Source organism: Lissotriton helveticus, chromosome 5_1, assembly GCF_964261635.1.
Source record: "Lissotriton helveticus chromosome 5_1, aLisHel1.1, whole genome shotgun sequence".
Taxonomy (NCBI): Eukaryota; Metazoa; Chordata; class Amphibia; order Caudata; family Salamandridae; genus Lissotriton; species Lissotriton helveticus.
The window spans coordinates 1,973,537,660-1,973,559,176 of NC_136065.1; the positions used below are offsets into that span (position 1 = coordinate 1,973,537,660).

Here is a 21,517-nt window from a genome sequence, read left to right on the forward strand (position 1 = left end):
GCTGTGGCGGGGGCGGGGGAGCGGAGCGGGAGCGCATTCCTTTGAAGTCTGATGCGGAGGGCGAGAGAGCGGCAGCCTTTGAAGTCTGATGCGAGGCACAGACAAATGGTGGTGTGACGTGGCTGGCGATGGCGTGCACGCGCATAGCTCACATGAACTGTACGTGATCCGCAAGTCTGGTAGAGTTTTTGAACTGCCTACTATATTCTCACCTATCTATCCCTGCGGGATAGAAATATTCGAGACCTAAAAACATGTGCAGCTGCTGCATGCTGAGAGGGTCCATTAGCCTTGTCTGTTCTCCTGCGACAATGTTTTTGAGAGGGACCGAGGCTGGGTCACCTTCTCAAACTTAATGCATGGCATCTGCATGACCTGGGGAAGATCCTTGGTGATTTCGGAGATCCTCTTCTTGTCCTGGCACAGACCTGTCGCCCAGGTGGCTCATGCCCCTCTCAAATGCCATCATTCTGTGCAGCTCCTGAGGGGTGGGCACACTCTCAGTCTTGCCACTCAGGACCACAGGCTTGAAGATAGGCAGGGGCAGCGCCCGCTGGTAGGGTAGGTGGTACTCTGTGTGCACCTCACCGAGACGACCAAGCTTCATGTTCCAGGGAGACCTCTGTACCACAACCTGGACCTAGTGAGACTTGGCATAAGTCTCCTTCCGACGGTCATCAACTTCTTTCATGGAACAGCTGGGGGGAGAAGAGAGAAGCAAACGCGTCAGGGACCCTGAAGAACTCAATGGAAAGATTGACCATAGATCGCCTTCAACCCGGTAAATTATCCTTAGTTGATCCTCAACGAGCAAATCTGGTTTTTGATGCTAGACAACCCAAAGGAAGCCTCTGACGAGAATGCGGGTCTCCTACTAGGGAATGTGTCCCTTAGTGCAAGAGATGTCACAGAGGCAATATAAGAAATTACTACAAGAGCGCCTCCAAGTAAGCAACCTAGCCCTAAGTATTTCTTAGGAGGCCAAATGCTTCAAAGACAATGAAATAAAGCAACTAAAGATTGCTGATGTTGTGCCTCCTACTAGGTAAGCTTGGACTCTCTCACTCTCTAATGCAGTATTAACAAGAGGAACACAGTGGAGCTGAACGCAGCCCTAAGATTTTAAAGTGTGCTTTTCTGTCTTGAATGTTTGTGCAGCATGTCTTCATACAGACATGTTCTGTAACTCTGAGTGATCTTCAGCCTCTATAAGCGTGTTCCAAACATAAAAGCACATTTTAAAACCTCATGACTACTGACGTGTGTGTTTGTAGTGTAGTGTACTAATACTAATTCATTACATATTTGGACTCAAAGCGCTGGCCTACGATGGTACACGGACTTTCTTCTCTGGCTGACCTGCTCAATGTGCAACCAGGAAATTTGGGCTCAAATCCTGGCCTCTTGACTAAAGTGTGTGATCCTAGGCAAATCGCTGTACTTCCCTATGTATCATTTTCCTTAACCAACCAATTTGAGAGCTCATTGAAGTAATTCAGCTCAGGATCTGTACAACACAAAAAACTCACTTGTATATGTTTAATAAACATTTATCTGCAAAATTAATAACATTATATCCCTTACAGAGAGGGAGCATGACAAACTGACACTTCTTGGCTAATTCCTGGAAATGTCGTAAGGTCATGAGCTATTCTCCAAAGTTTCATCTTTTAAAGAATGTTACTTTTGATAAATGCCGATCACTACAGTGATATAATCGTATGAACTTAAATGAGAAACTAAATCTTTTTTTGTTTTTACTGGGAAGTGTTTTTACCATATTTTCACGCAATTTGTTGCCTCGTTTGCATAATTAATCTAGTGATGGCTCGGCTTCTACCTAGGCTGTTTCGGCTAAGTTAGACCCTGGCTGACTCGCCCACCTATGCATTACTCATGCTATTACATCCCTTCCCTCACTCAATCTCCCTATCTAGTGCGTTAAGTGGACAGGTACTGTCTGTTACTCAGTACCTGCACTTCTTTAGTTTGAAAGGGAGGGCACCTGCACTTCTCAGCACTGTTGCAATACATTTAATGTAAGAGTACCAGCACTTCTCAGCACTGCTGCAATACATTTAACGGGGGAGTACCTGCAGGGTCGGATTGGTACCGCTGGCACTCAGCAATGCCCGAGGGGCCGGTATCCGAATTCCAGCTGGTGGCTGCTTTTTTGAGCAGCCTGGGGGCCGAGTTGGGTGGTTTCTGCGTTGTTCGGATGATGCCGGCAGCCCAGTGGGTGCCTGAGTGGCCTTTCTGGAGGTAGATGGGCGTCCATTACCTCCCTTTTTATCAAGGGGCAGAGGTGTCACTCCCTTTCTCTCACTGGGCCGGCTCATTAATATACGCAAAAGGGGGCCTGAGCAAAACTGGCCTCACTTGTTTTCAGGTGAGTTTCACCAGTGTAAACGAAGCCATGCTTTTTTTTTTTTACCCCCACCCTCTTTTTTATAATAAAATTTTGCCGAAGCAATGTTTTGCGGAAAGGCAATATGCATAAGTGGGACACTATTTTTTTAAGCGTTCCCCGGGCCGATTTTCAATCCAAATCCAACCCTTTGTTCCTGCACTTCTCAGCAGTGTTAATAATACATTCAATTGGAGCATACCTGCACTTCTCAGCAAAGCTGTAATACATTTAATGGGAGAGTACCAGCACTTCTTAGCACTGCTGTAATACATTTAATGGGGGAGTACCTGCACTTCTCAGCAGTGCTGTAATACGTTTAATGGAGGGGTACCTGTACTTCTCTGCAATTTTTCAATACATTTAATGGGAAAGTATCGGCACTTCTCAGCAATGAAGCAATACATTTAATGGCAGGGTACCGGCACTTCCCGGAAGCAAAGAGGTAATATAAATAGTGAGTACCTGCACTTTTATTTATTTATTTATTTATGAAGTTTTATATAGCGCAAACTTGACCCAAAAGGGTATCAGAGCGCTTTACATTTAGAATTGTTGCGTTACAGGTTACATCAGTTAAAAGAGCATAGTAAAGTACAGTACACATAGACAATGTTTCAGTAATTCGAAGGAGGGGAGGGGGAAGGAGTAATAGCGGGGAGACGAAGAAGAACAATGTCTAATGTCCGACTGGGTAGGTGACGGTCAAGGGGGAAACCAGGGCCCATCTCCTCATTAGCTGTGAAGCAGCTCCATTGGTCATCAGCCTTGTTGCTCAGGTCTCAACGTTCACGAAAAAACAGTTTAGATTATTTGATTTGCGAAGGTTATATAGCGCTATCAAGACCCGGAGGTAACAGAACGCAAAACCAGGGGAGACATTGCATTAGAAGGTACATCAAAAGGTTTAAAAATCGCTGGCTTTACTCGTAGGTTTCAAAGCGCTAGAACAGAGGAAGCATTGAGTTATAAATTGCGTAGTAAGGTAAAGTAAAACAAACACGAGGTTGAGAGAACTTATGGGAAAGGAGGGGATAGTTCCATTTTAAGCATTATCCCTATCCGCAGCCCATTTCACATCCCCTGGCTGCACCGTTTCTCACTCACCCTGGCTATCCCTCAGAACCTCACTCACTTACCCCTTCTAAGCTCTCCTGGACAGACTGAGGTCCACCCACTCGAACCTTGTTCTCTTCCTGCACCTGGCAGCTCAGCTCTGCAGCACTCAGCATTCCTGCACTCCTCAGGACCACAGTGCGCCCTGATATCTCTGCGGCGTCCGTCTGTTCTTCTGTTCCTGGTAGGTATGTATGTATCTGTTTCTATTATTTTTCTCACCATCTGTCTCGCCGCTTGCCCGTGTGTGTCTCTGCAGTCAGTCTGTTGGTTTCTGTGTCCGGATGCCCCATATGTCTCTTTCTGTCTGTCTGCTTAGAGCGCTCCTCAGCTGTGACCCACCCTCTCTGTCTCTGTCTGCCCTCCCTCCCGTCTCTTATACAGGCCGCCGCTGCTATTCCAGGCCTGGGCTATAATGTGCTATATCTGACCGGACACCCATGTGCTGGGAAGCCCGGATACAGGACACGCTGTGACTGGAACAGCCTCACTCACTGAATCACTGAGCCCCCTGCTGAGGGAGGCATTCACACAACACTCACCACCCCAATTTTCCCCATCAGCATAGGGTGACCAGATTCTCAAAACAAACAAGCATTTACAATGCAATGGTTTTGCCTTTGTTAAAGTTAGAGCTATTGGCATTGCTCTTGACATTATATTTATTTATGTTTTTTTAACATAAATAAATGGCATTGCCATTTACAATGCCACTAGCTTTATCTCTCGCAAATGACACACACAAACACACACAGAGCCCCCCCACACACACACCCATACAGAGCCCCCCCACACACACCCACACAGCCCCCCACACACATAGCCACACAAAGCTTCCCACACACACAGCCACACAAAGCTTCCCACACACACAGCTACACAGAGCCCTCCACACACACCCACACAGCACAAGCAGGCAACAGGGGCACACGGAGGCACAAGCAGTGGGTGCATCGGTGGAGCTGAGTGGTGGGTGCATCGGTGGAGCTGTGTCGGTGGAGCTGTGTGGTGGGTGCATCGGTGGAGCTGTGTGGTGGGTGCATCGGTGGAGCTGTGTGGTGGGTGCATCGGTGGAACTGTGTCGGTGGAGCTGTGTGGTGGGTGCATCGGTGGAGCTGGGTGGTGGGTGCATCGGTGGAGCTGTGTCGGTGGAGCTGTGTGGTGGCTGCATCGGTGGAGCTGTGTGGTGGGTGCATCGGTGGAGCTGGGTGGTGGGAGCATCGGTGGAGCTGTGTCGGTGGAGCTGTGTGGTGGCTGCATCGGTGGAGCTGTGTGGTGGTTGCATCGGTGAAGCTGTGTGGTGGTTGCATCGGTGGAGCTGTGTCGGTGGAGCTGTGTGGTGGCTGCATCGGTGGAGCTGGGTGGTGGGTGCATCGGTGGAGCTGTGTGATGGCTGTGGAGTGAAAACTGGAATGTTGCTTCTCTTGTGAACTGGCTTTAATTTCCATCTTTGTTCTACGTGTTACAACTTGAGGCATATTTAAATCAGTTGTGCTAATGTCCGATCCCGGAAACTGCATTGTGCACACTTCTAATTTCAGGGCCTCAAGTAGCAGTCACTGTGTTTTATTTGGGAACAACTCGTCTCTGGTGGTTGTTCTCTAGGAAGATAATGCAGAGGTGCGAATGGAGATGTCTGGAGTGAATGGGACGAAGGGCTGTTTTTTTTTTCTTCTTCAATTTGCATCACGGGACCTGTGTATTAATGTCAACCTTTTTGTTGCCTCGCGAATGAGGTTGATTTCATCACATACATTCAATGAGGACTAAACCTCTTTAGGAAGGTGTTGCAGGTTTGCAAAAATGGTGTTTGACACAGGACTCTATTTTCACCCCAATATATCAGCAGTTATGCTAATTTTTAGTTAATCAACCCCAATGTTAAACAAAATAAGCACCAATTTGCCAGAAGACTCAGCCTGACACTTGACTTCTGTCTTTGAGGTACAGCAAATGTGGGAAGATGGATACAGAATCTAAAAGAACCTTTATTTATTGATTGCACTTATGCGATCCACCAAAATTCGGCTCACAACCGACCAATGGGTCGCCACCCACAGATTGCCAAACACTGGTCTAATCCTCAATCCTGCTGCAATGCCAATAAAATTATACAAGACATACTTTGCTCCAAGTCTGCCCGTATCTTAGAGATGACTCTAATGCTATCATGTTGTGCCACGTTATGTAGCGCACTCAACGAGGCCAGGCTTTATAGCCAGCAGTGGTCTGTCTTCTGAGACTTGTAGGTTTATTATTTTTTTTTTTAGGTCTCGCTTATCAACACCTTCAGCTGACTGGTGTAAAAAACCTGCTGTGAATTATATAACAGTCGGCTTAGCCACTCACTCATGATCGGATGGCTTTATCGTCCATCTCCCTTTCGTGCTTCTGATTCCCAAGGCTTTCCTCACTAGTCATATGTTTGTCCTGCAAATAAGCATTTCAGAGTCACAGGGTTTAGATTGGATGGAAGGTATCCTTCCACTGCCGACATCAGACTGAAGTGCATATCAGGAACTATTGTGCTTCCCTACTGCCCCTAGTTCCCCAGCCCTTCGCTTTAATAAACCTTTTCAGTCCTCCCAATCCCTTTATTTATTAGAACCCCCTTTACCTGTGGCCAATTGCACCAGCACCCTCGAGCTTTGAGTGCTACCTCCTGCACCATCAGTAGCAGACATATTAAAATGGCACAGATGGTCGCTTTGGATCAGCCAATCTGTGGTGGACATTTTTGAGTTTCTTAAAGCATAAGAAAATTAATTCAAAGATAACCATCAAGGATGCGCTCGCCATCGCGGATCCATCTGGGAGAGAGAAAAAACCATTGGCAAAGTCCAACAGATTTCACAAGCAAGACCTACGGGCTTTGTCAATGCCTGTTGACAGAAATATAGGCTTTGAAGTCAAGACATGTTAAATGATGTTGGTTTATAAACCAGTTCTGAGTGTAACATACTTGACTTGGGACCACTTAGCAGAGTTGTAACTAACTGCTCCCCTACCCAACATATGTCAGAGGCAAGTTATACATCGGTAGTCTTAAATGTAATAAATACAAAGTTTGATAATGGCAATATCATACTGGAAAATGTGGACTAAATAACAATACGGATTACTAAATTAAAACACCAAAGCTTTTATTGGCAGTTTATTTCCTTGAAGTTTGTCCACATCTGATTTACTTCCTTACAAGCACTTTAAATGAACTCACCTACAAACGGTCTGGAGAAGGTCTTTAACAATAGTGCTCTCAAGGATGCAGCGTTTCTATAGGTTCAAAGGGACACAGTTACTGACAACTGAGTGAAGTAAAGACGACGGCAAGCGTTTCAACATTGACTTCATTCTGGTTGCCAATGACAAGGAAAATTTTCAAGGCCTGCCTCTGCATAATGTGATCAGGTCCTGACAACGTTTTCCATACAACTCACCATTCATAGAACGGACACACAGAGACATAAGACCAGAGGATGAGTGTAACCCGCAAAACACTTGTAAAGTGTTGTCGTGGAAATGAATGAAAGTAATTGGGCGACCAAAATAAAATAAAATACAAAGTATGTCATTGATAATGTTCTTTTGATGCGGGTTCTACCGGAATAGAAATTCTTAAGGATTTGTTGAGAGCAAGAGCACGAGGAATCTTCACAGACGGAATGTCCATTCTAAACATGCAAAGGGTGCTTCCATTAACTCCAGCACATGCTTTGCAAAACTTTAAAGCAGAAGCTCCAACTCGCAAGCATAGAGTTTCACTTTTACCTCTGCCCCTCCTTGCTCAATGACAATCAACGCTCTCTAAAGTCAGCCTGCTTAAACCGAAGTACGGCCGCCGGGGTCAGGTCTGCGGGAGGACATGACGAGCGACGAGTGAAGGTAGGAGACAGGGGGAGAGAGGTTGGGGCAGGAAGGCAGGGGAAGAGAGGAGGGAAAAAAAAAAAAAAAAAAATCGACTCACCTGCACCTTGCGACGGCGGCACTTCTCCGGTCTCCCTCTTCGGCATGGGAGACCGGCAACGTCGACAATCTCTCTGGCACTTCTCCGGTCTCCCTCTTCGGCATGGGAGACCGGCAACGTCCTCCGCATCTCCCGGGGTTCCCTCCAGGCCACGGGAGCCCCGCGGGCGCCGCCATACTTCTTGCCGTCTTCCTTCTTCCCCCGGGCTGCGGGGGGCGGGCACTTCCGGCCGGCCGCGCTAGGATTGGCCGGCCGGCCAGTCACGGGGCGGGAAAACGGGGGAGGAGAGACGCAGAAGTGCCGGCAATGCCGGACCAGACTCGGGGGCGTTCCCGGCGTCGCGTGACGTCGGCAAAAGCCAAAGAATGTCAGGAACGCCCCCGTGTCTGGTCCGGCATTGACGGACAGGCCCCTCATCCAATGGCTAGGCTCCATTTACGGAGCCAGCCAATGAATGACGAGGGCCGACCCAAAGCACACTACAGTTCTCATCAGGTTTTCGCCTGCGCGAAAAAGATGCGCAGAGCGCATCTTTTTGGCGAGGCAAAACCTAAAAACGGGGACAGGTCATAGAAGTAGGACTACGGTTTGCAGTAACCATCGACATAAAAGGAGGACTATTTGACAGCTGTCATAGACATAGAAAAGGGACTGCAATGACTGCTCCCTCCACAGACCGAGATGAAGCATTACAGACGGAAAGGGCATGTTGAAGCTTTCTTTTAGGCTGAGGAACGCATGCTGCTTGAACTTTTGGGTGTTTTGAGTAACCACATTTTGAAAAAGCTTAACGTAATTCAATATTGTTTGGCATCAGGAAGGCTTGAAATAACTAAAGTTGGGTGGGAGGATTTCCTGAACCGGAGGCCCCGAAATAAATGTCTTGCCCAGAGCTCCAAAAGTCCATAAGATGGCACAGGGACATGTAACCATACATGCCACACAATGGCACTGAAAACACATTGATACATATCATTTTGGAATTGCATTTGCACAGTGCGTCATTCACTGCTATCTATATTACTATACTTCTACCTGGCCGCTTCCTAAACAATAAAATTTTGCAAAAAGCATGACAGAAAAAAAAGAATTTCCATTGGCAAAATGCTGGCAGCTCTCAGATGCCAATGGCCAGAACATGTACATTTCAGCTGCTCCCACTAAGACTGCACCACAGGTTTTTTCCATTCATACTGAATGGAGAGTTTTTGATTTAAGTTAGCCAAATCTGTGAAGGTTACAGTCTACTGCCATCCTCTCTAGCTCTCACATTATAACACCACTGCATTCCCTTTAACGAACCAACACAAAATGTTTCTGACCTACACTAAACTCATTGACGTCAGTTCAATGTCTAGAGTGTTATTCTTCCACAGCGTGCAATATCCGGCACCCTTACCTTCCTGTACTACACAGTCCTACCAGAGAGGCTATGCTAATTGTTACCAACTGGATCAACTCTGTTCAGTGTCTCCAGTGAGCTCGATGGAGCTCCAGAGTCAGGGGTAGCGTCCCTTCACAGGAGTGGCATACAGGGTTACAGCAGCAAGCTGGCCGCATTTAGAAGATTGCATCCTGATCACTCAATTTTGCATAAGCATCCCACGAATTTTTGGTAATTTGCATCCATTTTTAAATGTGAATTTGTGTATTGTTGAAAACTGTCACTTCTTGGTATTTACATACAAACAAGAACTTACATATTTGTGATCCAGAAATGAATACATGTGTTGTATACATATATTTACTTCAACAACATGACAACTAGTATATGTGTATATGTGTGTGGATAGATAGATAGATAGATAGATAGATAGATAGATAGATAGATAGATAGATAGATAGATAGATAGATAGATAGATAGATAGATAGATTCTCCTATGACATCACTTCCTGTGACAATAATGTGCATTGCCTATGCTAACCCATACTTTTTTCAGGATTCTGGAACATTCTGCAACAGACTTTGTATTTCTGAAATGGCTGCAATGACTTCAACATGACTACGGCTTAGCGTGGCAGGAGACATTCACCTTTGAGGGGCACCTCAAGTGGCCACCTCACTCCTTGTCAATTGTTTCCAGTCCTAGGCTTTTCAGATAATTCATTGCAATCAGGTTTGCTCATCTGAGGAAGTCAATGGAAGCAAACCAAGACTACAACATCCAGAATGCACCAAGCTGTCCCAAGAAAGTCCCTGACGGTGATTAATGTGACCACTGTACAGGCACAGACCTCCCAAACCACTCTATTTGCCTGTGTGCCAGTCTGTCTCTCCTGCCAATGCACCACTCCAAGCACAGCACTCACATGAAAGAGATGCAGAACAGCATAACCAATGAGAGGATAAGCCAATTAGTACCAGAGGGACAACAGAACATGTGAAAGCACCGCCAAACCCATCAGGGTTTGAAGCCTCCTCTGTTCTCGTCTCTAAACCCCTTTCAGCTGGATCCGTGAGATCTGAAGATTCACTCTTTGAAGGACTCAGAGGCACAAACCACCCTCCCTCCTCCTCGTTGGAGGCGCTCACCGACCACCCAGTGCCTAACAAGCCTAACTGAAGCCCGTAAGGTAGCTCAGTGAGTGCATGTATACCCCTGCAGTGATCTATGGATTACATTCAAGGTGCTGTTTCAGATCAATGAGGCCCTGTCTCAGTCGTTCATCCTTCCCATGATAAAGAAATCATAACGTCTGGTTGTTATAAAAGTGCATCACTTTGTCCTAATGCAAGGAGTTGTCAGGAAATCGCTGAGATCCACAAGGGAGAAAGATGTAGTATGGGAGATCAGGGAGATGGGTCGGTATGTCTATTTATGTTATCAATGTGAATCTGCAAGGTTTGTTTAATCAGCAAAATGACCTGGCCATTAGCAATAGCACATCTTTGAAACCCTTAAAATTAGATATAAGGGGAGGGGGAGTTTGCAATAGGATATTCTGGTCTTTGGGTAGAAAAGGTAAAACTCAAACAGTACTACAGCATATATGTGCGTTAATTTATATATTGAGTAAGTAAGGAATACACCAGTTTCTGATATTGGTGGTGTTTGGGGCATTTAGGAACGACCTGAGAGTGAATAAGTATGAAATATCAAGAAACACCAGAGTTATCATCCTGCAAGGCTTCTTACTGGGGCAATATGAGTTTGCTTTTCCTCTTAATATCTCAATCACGCATTGCCATTTCCTTTATTATCTACTCTAATTTGAAGTCAGATCAAACTGCATGGATCTTGGTTAATTTTCCCTCATTGTGGCCTAGTTTGTGCCAGTACTGGACACTTTTTCGGTAACATCTACATCCAAAGCCCCAAAATGTGTATTTTTACCAACTAACCAGTGTACTTAGGAGAGGATATTTCCCACCAGTTGTTTGGATAAAATGGCAAATTCAAGACTGGAGCTAACTTAACTATCACCAGAGAGAAATTCCACAGTAATCGGAGCAAATTTGGCAAGTTTGTTGGGCTGGTTTTAAGTGAGCACTTGTGGTCCATTCCTTCCCATTTTTCTTCAATTATTCTCTTATTACACATGTAAGGGAAACTGTCTAATTTCAAGTAAGTGTTATTTGGTATCCCTGTAGTAAATAAGCAATTTCGCCGAGACTGCATAGTTAAGAAAGGCACTTGATGCTGACCAATGGTTTCCTTCAAGATGTTTGATGTCATTTTTCAAAAACATAAAATATGGTATAATTCAAGCATTCCACCCATCACTTTTTCCTCACTGAGAAACCCAAGTGTAATGGATTTGTCAAATCACGAGTGGAAGCGAAGTTGCACAACAGCTTTGTGCCTGGTATCAGCCAATGGGATTGTTTATTCCCCACCTGTATAGAGTGCCACACAGGACTTAATTACACCAGGATAAGTAAACATAGGAAGAGCAGAGCAATGTGAAAGTAGATGAAAATGAAACTCAGAGGGGTCCGTCTGGGTTGCCTTTACTGTTGACTTGAGATATCTACTTACTTCTGAATTGTGCCTGAACATTTTTAATGCAGCTTGAAGCAAAACTAAAATTCTCAATTGTAACAATATTTTAGAATTCTGGGGAACCAGTGGCTCTCAATATTTGCCTTGTTTTACCTTCGTTTTGAGAGTCACTCACAGCAGGTACAAAGAGAAGGGAAATCCCGAGAGAAAATGTCTCTCATCAAAGGATTTCCCTTCCTACTACAACGCTCACCTAAGTGACGTCACACGCCTTAAGCAGTGCAAAGAGAGCATGCGCGCGCATGCTCAACATGAAAAATAATTAAAAAACAGGACATTTCTATATTTAGCCCGGACACTGTTCGAAAACCGGGACATTTCATTCACTTAGTCTTGGAGAAAAGTGTCAGGACACCGGGACACTTCTCCAAAGACGGGGACCGTCTGGAGAAAACCGGGACGTCTTGTCACCCTACATCAGCACAGCCCATCTACCACCACTAGCCGAGACCCCCCCCAGGATTTTGCAATTTACAAATAAAGCACAAAATCTGCACTTTTGTAAAAATGTGCGATATTTACAAAAGTGGCTGCATAATATGTAAAAAACTTTTAAAAATGGTGTTTATCCTCTCTTTACTGGCTCTGTGCTGCCACTGAGCCATTAAAGGGAGGGTGAGCAACAGGCAGGCAGCAGAGGTGATAAATCCCTCTGTCAACTGCCTTTGAAATGCACCTCGTCTCCTGCTGAGCAATTAGCCTGCAGGCCGCCTCACACCTTTGTGTGCCCCCTGCGGGGTTCAGCAGGCCATTTGAAAGCACAAGTCTGCAGTATTTTTGTGGCAGGCACATTTTGCCCACCACAAAAATACCGCAAATTTTGAGCTGCAAATTTTGGCTGCGAAATTTGCCACCCAAAGCTCCAAAATCCTGGGGGGTTCTGACTAGCTGTCCCCTCCCACACACCATAGCCACAGACACACACGACCCCTAGAGAAAAACCTAAACTTCCTGTGGCCTTGGGTAGTCCTGCTCTTCCTGACAATTGACTGACCCTGGCCCAGCTGTACTAGGTCTCGTAGAAAATTTCATAATGTATCTCTAGACCGCTCTGCTATTAACCTTCTAGCAAATAAAGCGCTGACATTGGATGAAATGAGCTGGTGGATGGATTACGTCAGACATGGATGGATGTAAAGAGGACTAGAAGAACAGATGTGGGTGAATGAAGGGGCCCCTGGGTGCTGGTGGATGAATGTATCAAAGGGAGTGCATATGGGTGGACAGACAAATGCATGAGGGTTGTTTGGAGAATGCATGACTACCAAGAGAACATTTATATATATGTGTGTATCCTGTCTGTAATAAAATCTGACTTCGTTTTTACACTGTAGTGAATTATATTAGGGCCCATGCTGAGTCCCCATTTTAGATTTCAAGTTTTAGCTTGAAATCTTTTTCTAATGGTGACCTTTTACATGTTTTTATATTAACACGATAATGTCCTGAGAAGCTATTGTATGTGCAGCTTATTTCTAGTAAGCATTGCTGCCTTGTCTGTACACTCTGTCCAAAGATAGACGCAGAGAACGCAACGCCCTTGTGCTTATGTTGTCCGTTGAAGACAGCTCTAAGGCTCCAGACAAACCATTGCTTCAGCTCTGCATCTTTGACACAGAGCAATATGAAAGGTGCTCTTCTTATATAAACGGCCTCTGTGCTACATTTGGCAGAGGAGCACTTCTGCTGGGATTACCCTGGAATGCGGTGCAATATGACTGAGATGCAGCCCTGCTGACTCTGACCTCCATCCTGCAAGGGACGATATAGACTGTTCTACATCAGACCAGCTTCCTGGCACATATTACTCAGGTATTGGGGGTGAGAAGGTAGGCTATCTCAACGGATCCAACAGAGGGTACTCTCACTATGCTCTCGTTAGGAGGTAGAAGTAAGTAGGAGTGTAACAACATAGTAACTTTACCATGGTTGAATTGTTTATCTTTGTCACCATTCTCATAACGCTGCTTACAATGCTTTATTTCATCAGCCGAATATTCACAGCACATGCTTTCTATACAAGAATACGGTTGTTTCAATAATTGTTTGAAGAGTCATTTTCGTGTCTTTCTTGTGTTGACCTTGGGCATTCAGAGTAATAACAAAAGGGTAGATCTGTTTTCACAATTTCCTTGGGAATAAGAGTGGTCATGTTCGAGTTTGCTGATACGATCTGGTACCCTAGTAAGGTTAGGGGTCAGATGGAGCACTATGAGCTAGCTAGGAATTCTGTCAACATTTTCTGATGGTATGTGTGGACCAAGTCCCTATATTCTGAATTACATGCTGACCTGATACGCAGTCCTACTTAATTAGTAGGAACTGCATGACACACCTACCCAGGGTATCACCATTATCTTATTATCTCAGCATTTTTGCACATTAACACACATTTTTAAATGTATTGCCATTTTGTTACCCCATATTGTATATTGCACATTTTGCCAGTCTGTTCCATTAAGCGTAGCCTCATTCCAAAGTGGGCAAAATGAACCGAGAAGAACAAGTTACTTCTCTTCGGAAATGCTATTTCTGGTGGAAACTTCTAACAGATTCCTCAATTTCAGAATAGTTCTGGGGCACCAGACTGGATCCAGAGGTTTTTGCAGGAGTGTTTCATTTCTAGGTGGTGAGGTGTGGCTCTGGGTTGACCTCATCTGTTCAAGAGCTGCTTAAAGGTACCACCCGGCTCATTAACAGCAGTTTCTTGATCGACTCTTTCCACGCCCTGGGTCATAGAGCATAAAATAATTGGAGGTACCAGTGTGCAGATATCTCATTTGGAACCTTTTTAAACAGAAAAAAGATCACTCCACAGAGCCGGGAGGTTGGAGTGTAGTGAGGAATCTGCAGTTAGATCGAGTATTCAACTGAAAGAGTGTTACAAAAGGTAAGGAACTTGTTCTTGTGATTGATACTTCCAACTTCAGATTCTTTACCTTTAGAATAGATACTAAAGCAGTGGACGGTGGATGGTCTGTGGAATGCTCTCAGACCTGCAAGACCGAACGAGCCAAATGCTCTTCCCAGCAGCCCTTGTAGGCATGGCAGTAATGTTTCATGAATGTGTGCACAAACGCCTATGTTGCAGTCTGGCAGATGGCAAGAACAGGTACTCCACGTGCAAACACAATAATAGCCGCCGTGACCCTAGTGGAGTATGCCCTCAGTCATTACAGAGGCCGCTTCTTGCCCTGTGCTTAGCAGAACTTAATGCACAGTATTATCCACCTTGACAAAGTGCTTTGCTGCACCACCTTACCTTTTTTGCCCCATAGTATCCCATAAAAAGCTGATGCAATCAATGTAAAAGATTAAGGCTCTTTTGTACTCCTGTCAATTGTATTTGTATTTGTACTGTAAACTGTTCCATTGCCCTTTGACTGTTCCTTTGTGCCCCCTGTTTTCCAGCATCCCTCCCTTTGCTTTCGGTACCCCTCGCCGTTGTCCCCGCTCCCGCCGCTGCTCCACTGCGACCGCTCCATTTTTATCTTCTGTATCCCACTCGCCGCCCCGCTCCCACCTCCCAGCTGCTCCTCCCTTCCACCTCTCCTTAAATGGCGGATGTTGGGGGCGGAGCTTGCCACGGCCGATGGCGGATGCGTGTTGAAGACGCTCCGCACTAACGCCCGTAATATCCTTAAAATATCCTACTAGTGGAGGCCAAATTGAGTTTCAGAGGTGGCCACACGGTGCCTGAAGGCTCCGCAACCAAGAACTAGAAGAGCGGAGCCGCTGTGAGCCGCGGTGACCTACGCGGCGGGTGAAAGGGAGCCGGCAACTTAGGCCGCTAATCCCCGACCTCGAGTTGCCGCGGCGCCCGCTGTACATGCTAAGGCGTGCGGCCGGCCGCGGCGATGTCGGCCCGGGGGGGGAGTGGAGAGCTATGGAGGATGTGGAAGACACTGCGGCCCCCCCTGCGGAACTGCGGAAGACCACAACTCGGTCTGCACGCCCACACACCAGGGCCCCAAACTAGCTCACCCTAGAAACGCCACTTGGGGGCCCAGAGGACCGACCACCCAGAACCTCTGCAGCGGCCGTTAGCAGGGTAAGGCCTACTGGAGTAAAACCTGAGGAGCCCCCGACTGAAGCGCCAGACACGAGGAAAGTGACTGCCAGCCCCACTGGGATTTAAACGCTAGCTGCGACCAGGCGTAGTCTACACGACCTCTGCGGCCGCGCTGCGGGTAAGCTCACTGGTGACGCTAGCTCACGAGCGACGGAAGGGGCCTACCTCCACAGTCGGTATAGCGGGAGCGTATCCAGACCGTATAGAGAGAAGGAGTTGGGGCCCAGAAGAGTCGTGACTGTGACGTGGACTGCACAAAGAGCTTGATAATCCTGCGCCCTTCCCACTGGGGACGGAGTTGCCGTAAGGGTCCGGGATAGTGGTGAACGCGACCTGGGTGTCCGACCGACGCAACCGCATCCTCAGGACATAGCGAAAGTGCGTGGGGCTGCCCACCCGGAGCCCAGCGAGCCAAATGGGTAAAGGGGACAAGACCCAAACCAAGTTGCCATTCGAACAGCGTCGCACCAGAACCCCGGAGACGTAGACAATGGAACCGGACCAACAGGCGAAAGGAGCTGAGGCCACGTTTTACTCGGACATCAAAACACTGCTAGTGTCGATGGAGAAAGGCCTCCAAGAGAGCATAGCATCATTGGGCTCCAAAATAGATGCCTTATCTTACCGCATGGACCGTATGACGGAGAGGGTCGACAAGCACGCAGAAAGATTGGACATGGCGGAGAGGCGCATAACAGAGGTCGAGGAGGCCCAAAAGGAACAAGACAAATTTCAAAAGCAGCACGACAAAATTCTCCAAGTCATACAAGAAAAGTCCGAGGATTTGGAGGCCCGCTCTCGAAGATCGAACATACGGATCACGGGAGTACCGGAGACCACACAAACAGGCAAAATGGAGCTCTTCGTCGAGAAACTGCTGACGACACTGCTGGGAGCGGAGGTGTTCTCTCCGATGTTTATTGTGGAACGAGCGCACCGGACATTGGGCCCACGCCCAAAGACGGGAGCGCCGCCAAGGCCGATCATAGCAAAAGTACTGAATTACAGAGATAGAGACGCAGCCTTGCGCACGGCCCGTGAGAAGGGCACATTGCAGTACGAGGGCTCAAACATCTCTATTTACCCGGACTTTACCACGAAGGTGCAGGAAGAACGCAAACACTTTCACCCGTACAAAAGACAGCTCCGCGACCTGGGCTTGGATTATGCTATGCTCTATCCCACGAAATTAAGAATTAATAGACAAGGCCACTCACACATTTTCACAGATCCTAAAGACCTGCACAAGGCTTTGAAAGTCTGAACGAAGAGGCAGCCCTAGGAGCCAGAACGACGAGGAGGTCACAGGTAGTCAGCTGGACAATCAGGATTGAAGGACTGCATTGAACAGGGGAGCAGCTACTTCAGGGACCACTGACTGCTGACGGCGTGCTTTGCCGCGACCTAAAGCACAGGCGTGGCCATATGGACCACATCGAATACTGGGCTGTTCCTGTCTACGCTTATGTGTACAGATCTAAAGATTCCGGAGGCTCAGAGACCTGGGTGAGATTGTTTTGCTTAGCATTCCCCAGCCGAACATTGAGCCTGAATGACAAACTAATTGTGATATAGGGGCGGGAATCTGGGGTGGCTCGGACCTTAGCCCTTGCATGCTACACTTGGGTTGGAGACCGCGCATGCTGGCACACAAGTTAAAGCGGCCAATCTGTGCCTGAATGGCTTCCACTGGTGTCACCTTTTATGGGCGTTAGCAGCAGGGGTGATGCCCGGGGAGTCACTGCCTGGAGTAACGGCCACCCACCTGGCAACCTTGGCCCCCGCACTGTGTGCAATGTTGATCCCATTTCTGGACTGTTTGATAGTAATGGGTATTATTTGGGTGGGGGACGTTGACATGCTGGGCCAAGTTGGGGTTGGTCTGCTGTGGGAGGGGGGAGGAGGAGTTATGGGGTACTATTTAACAGAGTTGCCGCATTATGCAGAAGTTCACATTGTTATGTGGGGGAAATTACGCGATCTGACATGGCACAAGGAAAACATGGTTTACACAGTCTCACATTTGCTTACTGACCACTCACCTTCAAGGCGTAATGGCTGACACCAACTCGGATGAGACACCTACACACACTCCTATAATGTCTATTCTCACCTGGAATGTCCGCGGACTGAACGACCACCGCAAAGTCAGAAAGGTTGTTAGTTATCTGCAGCGCCAGCATGTCGATATAGCATTGCTCCAGGAAACACACCTCCCATCACATAATCGCATGCTCCGTTGCAGAGGGATGGAGGGCAACATCTTGGTGGCGGGGTTTACCACTAGCTCCAGAGGGGTCTTGACTTGGGTTAACCCGAAATCCAAACTGCAGATAATGAGGATCTGTTGCTGTGGGGGGGGAGACTTCAATCTTACGTTGGATCCGGCCTTGGACAGATCCTCCGCCCCCCCCCGCCGACCGGCGGCGGCTGCCCTGGAGCTGCAGAGCGCCATCACCTGCCTAGACCCGGTGGATGTGTGGCGATCTAGGAATCCACAACAGGGGGGATACACGCACTTCTCCGCATTCCATAATATCCATACTAGGATAGATTACTTACTGACTTCCACCTCCCTACTTCAACGAGTGAGGGACTGCAAGGTCTTGCCAAGAACCTTGTCTGATCACTCACCGATCCTTATGAACATCCGTTTACCGGGCAAGCACATACCACCGTTTACCTGGAGGTTCCCGCCAAACTCATTGCTAGATCCGGTGTTTAAGGCGGAACTCGCTGAAGCAATAGACGTATTTTTTTTTTTTAAACACAGGATCGGTCGAGAGCTTTCAGACAGTGTGGGAAGCCTTTAAGGTCTATATCCGAGGTGTGGCGATAGCCAAACACTCGGACATTCTTAAAGCAATCAGAAGGAACCTAGCGGATATAGAGAGGAAGCTAGGAGAATTGGAGCGCAGACGGTACCTCTATGCGGATGATGTAGTGAGCGCTGAAATTAAGACACTACTAGCGGAGTACCATGAGGAGGCGGACAGAGAGTTCTGCCACATGAGCAAATACTCCACAGCATGGGTGTATGGAGAGGGAGAGCGCCCGAGCGCGGTGTTAGCCAACCTTATGAAAGGAATGAGACCACGCCAACATATATCTATGGTTCGCACAGCGGTGGGTACCCCTGCCACAGACGAGAGAGAAATAGCTGACACTTTCAAGTCTTATTATTCGGAATTGTACTCCTCTAAAGTGGGGGATATGGAGGAGGAAATAGATGACTATCTCAGTCACATAGACATTCCTACTCTGGCCGACCATGACAGGGAATTCCTTATGCAGCCGATTGAAAAAGACGAGATACTAGACGCGCTTGCTAGCATGAAATCGAGTAGCGCGCCAGGGGCGGACGGCTTAACGGCTGGATTTTATAAAGCTTTCAGGGACCAACTGCTTCCACACCTGTCGACCCTTTTTGATGATATATGCGTGGAGGGCGAAATGCCGCACTCCATGAGAGAGGCACTTCTTGTTGCCATACTGAAACTGGGAAAATCACAAGAGGAGTGCAGTTCGTACAGGCCCCTGTCGCTGCTTAATGTCGATACCAAACTGTTTGCTAAGGTGCTAGCCACCCGGTTAGCCTTGCTGGTGGGCGGACTGATAGCCCCAGAGCAGGCGGGGTTCGTTCCGGGCAGGAACCTACTATATAACATACGTATTGTCTTGGGGGTGATTCAACATGTCAGACCAGATGTGAAGGCACTGGCAGTCTTCCTCGACATGGAGAAGGCCTTTGACTCCGTGGAATGGCCATTTATGCGCAAGGTGCTACAGCGAGGGGGCCTAGGGCAGCCTTTCCAACAAATGCTAGGGGCATTATATCATGGTCCGAAGGAGAGGCTCCGTATGGGGGTCCTGGTCACTGACCCGTTCCCAATCAGCAGAGGCACCCGACAGGGGTGCCCCCTCTCGCCCCTCCTATACGCTCTGGTGGCGGAACCGCTGGTCTGCGCTTTGCGAGAATATCACGGAAACGAAGGCATAGGTTTTCCGGGTTATAGAATAATAGTTTCAATGTACGCTAATGACACCTTGTTGTACATATGTGACCCAGACAAGAACTTATCACCAGTACTTCGGGAAGTGGTACGAATTGGGGCGCTCTCTGGACTCCGGGTCAACTGGACCAAATCGCTTGCCTTTCCCCTCACACCGCTCACGCAACAGACACAAATGGAATACCCCCTCCATTGGACCACAGACACGGTTCGATATTTAGGGATACACCTACACACAGAATCGGAAACTCTCTTCAGGGACAACTATGGCACCGCGGTAAGTACATTGGAGGACGATGTGGTACGATGGAGCAAACTCCCACTATCCCTGATGGGACGCATTTCCATAATGAAAATGGTTGTGCTCCCGAGGTTCTTGTTCCTGTTCCTTACTCTACCGATAGTCCACCCCAAATCTTTTTTTACACGACTACAGCAGCAGATGACGAAACTAGCTTGGGCGGGAGGTCAGCCAAGAGTTAAATGGACGACACTTATTATGCCTTACGAGTTGGGCGGGCTGCGAGCACCGGACATGGAGGCGTACTACAGGACGGCGCAGGCGTCATATTTACACACATGGCTACACGGAGACAGAAACATACCTCATGTACGAATGGAAACCATTTTTGCACAGACAGATAGTCTCCCCCACACAGTTTTCAAAGAACCGGACCGTAGAACGGGCATTCTTGACTCCCTGACGGCCACCAATCACGCATGGCACAATCTATTGCGGATGCAGGGCGGGGCACTGCTATACTCGCCGATAATGCCGCTTGACTGGGCTAGATGGATTCCGCCGCTCAGGGAGAAGGGAGTAATCGCAGCTATGCATGCCCTGAACATACATACGGCAGGAAACTTATTTATAGACGGCACGGTCAAGACATGGGAGCAGGCCTTGGACTCTGGTTTGCCGCCTCCGTTACTGACGCGTTTTCAGTTCCACAGGGTGCGCAGCGCCTTGGTAGATCTATTGGGAGGAGACATGGCGGAACCCCCAGAGGTCCCCGAACTCACGCATGTACTCAAAACCACAACACCCAGAGGACTACTGTCTAGCTTATATAAACTCACACAAACACCTACCCGGTACCCATATACCAAGGCGCGGCTAGCATGGCAAACAGACCTGGGCCTAGCACTAGACGATAACACGTGGCGCTACTGCTGCACAATCACTAAGAAGGTTTCTCTAAATGGCAGACATAGATTGATTCACTTCAAGTTCTTAAATAGAGTATATTACACCCCTGCGCGACTCTTCCGATATGGCCTAAGGGATACGGCAGGTTGTGAAAGGTGCAGCGCCTCTGAGGCGGATTTCCTGCACCTTGATTGGCAGTGCCCGGGAATCAGGGAGTTCTGGGAGAAAATCTTCGCTGAAATAAGCGCACTAACAGAGGTTGAGATAGCCCCGGGCCCCCTGATGGCACTATTGGGTTACACTAAAAAACTACCCAGAGCAGTTAGACGACTGGTTGATATGGGTCTTCTAATGGCCCGCAGAGTGCTTGCATGCTGCTGGATGAGAGGCCCCTTACCTGTACTGAAACGCTGGGAGCGCGACATGCTCTACTGCTGTACCCAATCCGAAAATGATAGCGAACTGCAGCCCCCCACCAGCAGACCTAAAAATTTCTGGAGTCTCTATCACACATATTTAACGAGCAAACGTAATGATAACGCTCCTAACTCTCCACGGGGAGAGGATTAAAGTGCTGGCTGAAAGGTGCGGGACAGATCTAGATCTCAATTGAAGGTTATAGCTGCGAGTCTATTACGGTGTTAGCTACCATCCAAGTGACAAGCGAATGTGGTGGAGCGCCGCCTGCCCTCTGTAAGGTTTGTTGGCTGAATGGCTGTGTATATTAATGACCGTACCGATGTTATACTGCTAAAGGACAATTGGTTGTTGGCCATAGTCAGATCGGGGG

At 47.7% G+C, this 21,517-nt stretch overlaps 1 pseudogene; it reads right to left on the reverse strand.

The window, feature by feature from the left end:
* Positions 1 to 285: 285 nt before the first annotated feature.
* Positions 286 to 13,501, reverse strand: LOC144752835 (telethonin-like; annotated as a pseudogene).
* Positions 13,502 to 21,517: the final 8,016 nt, after the last annotated feature.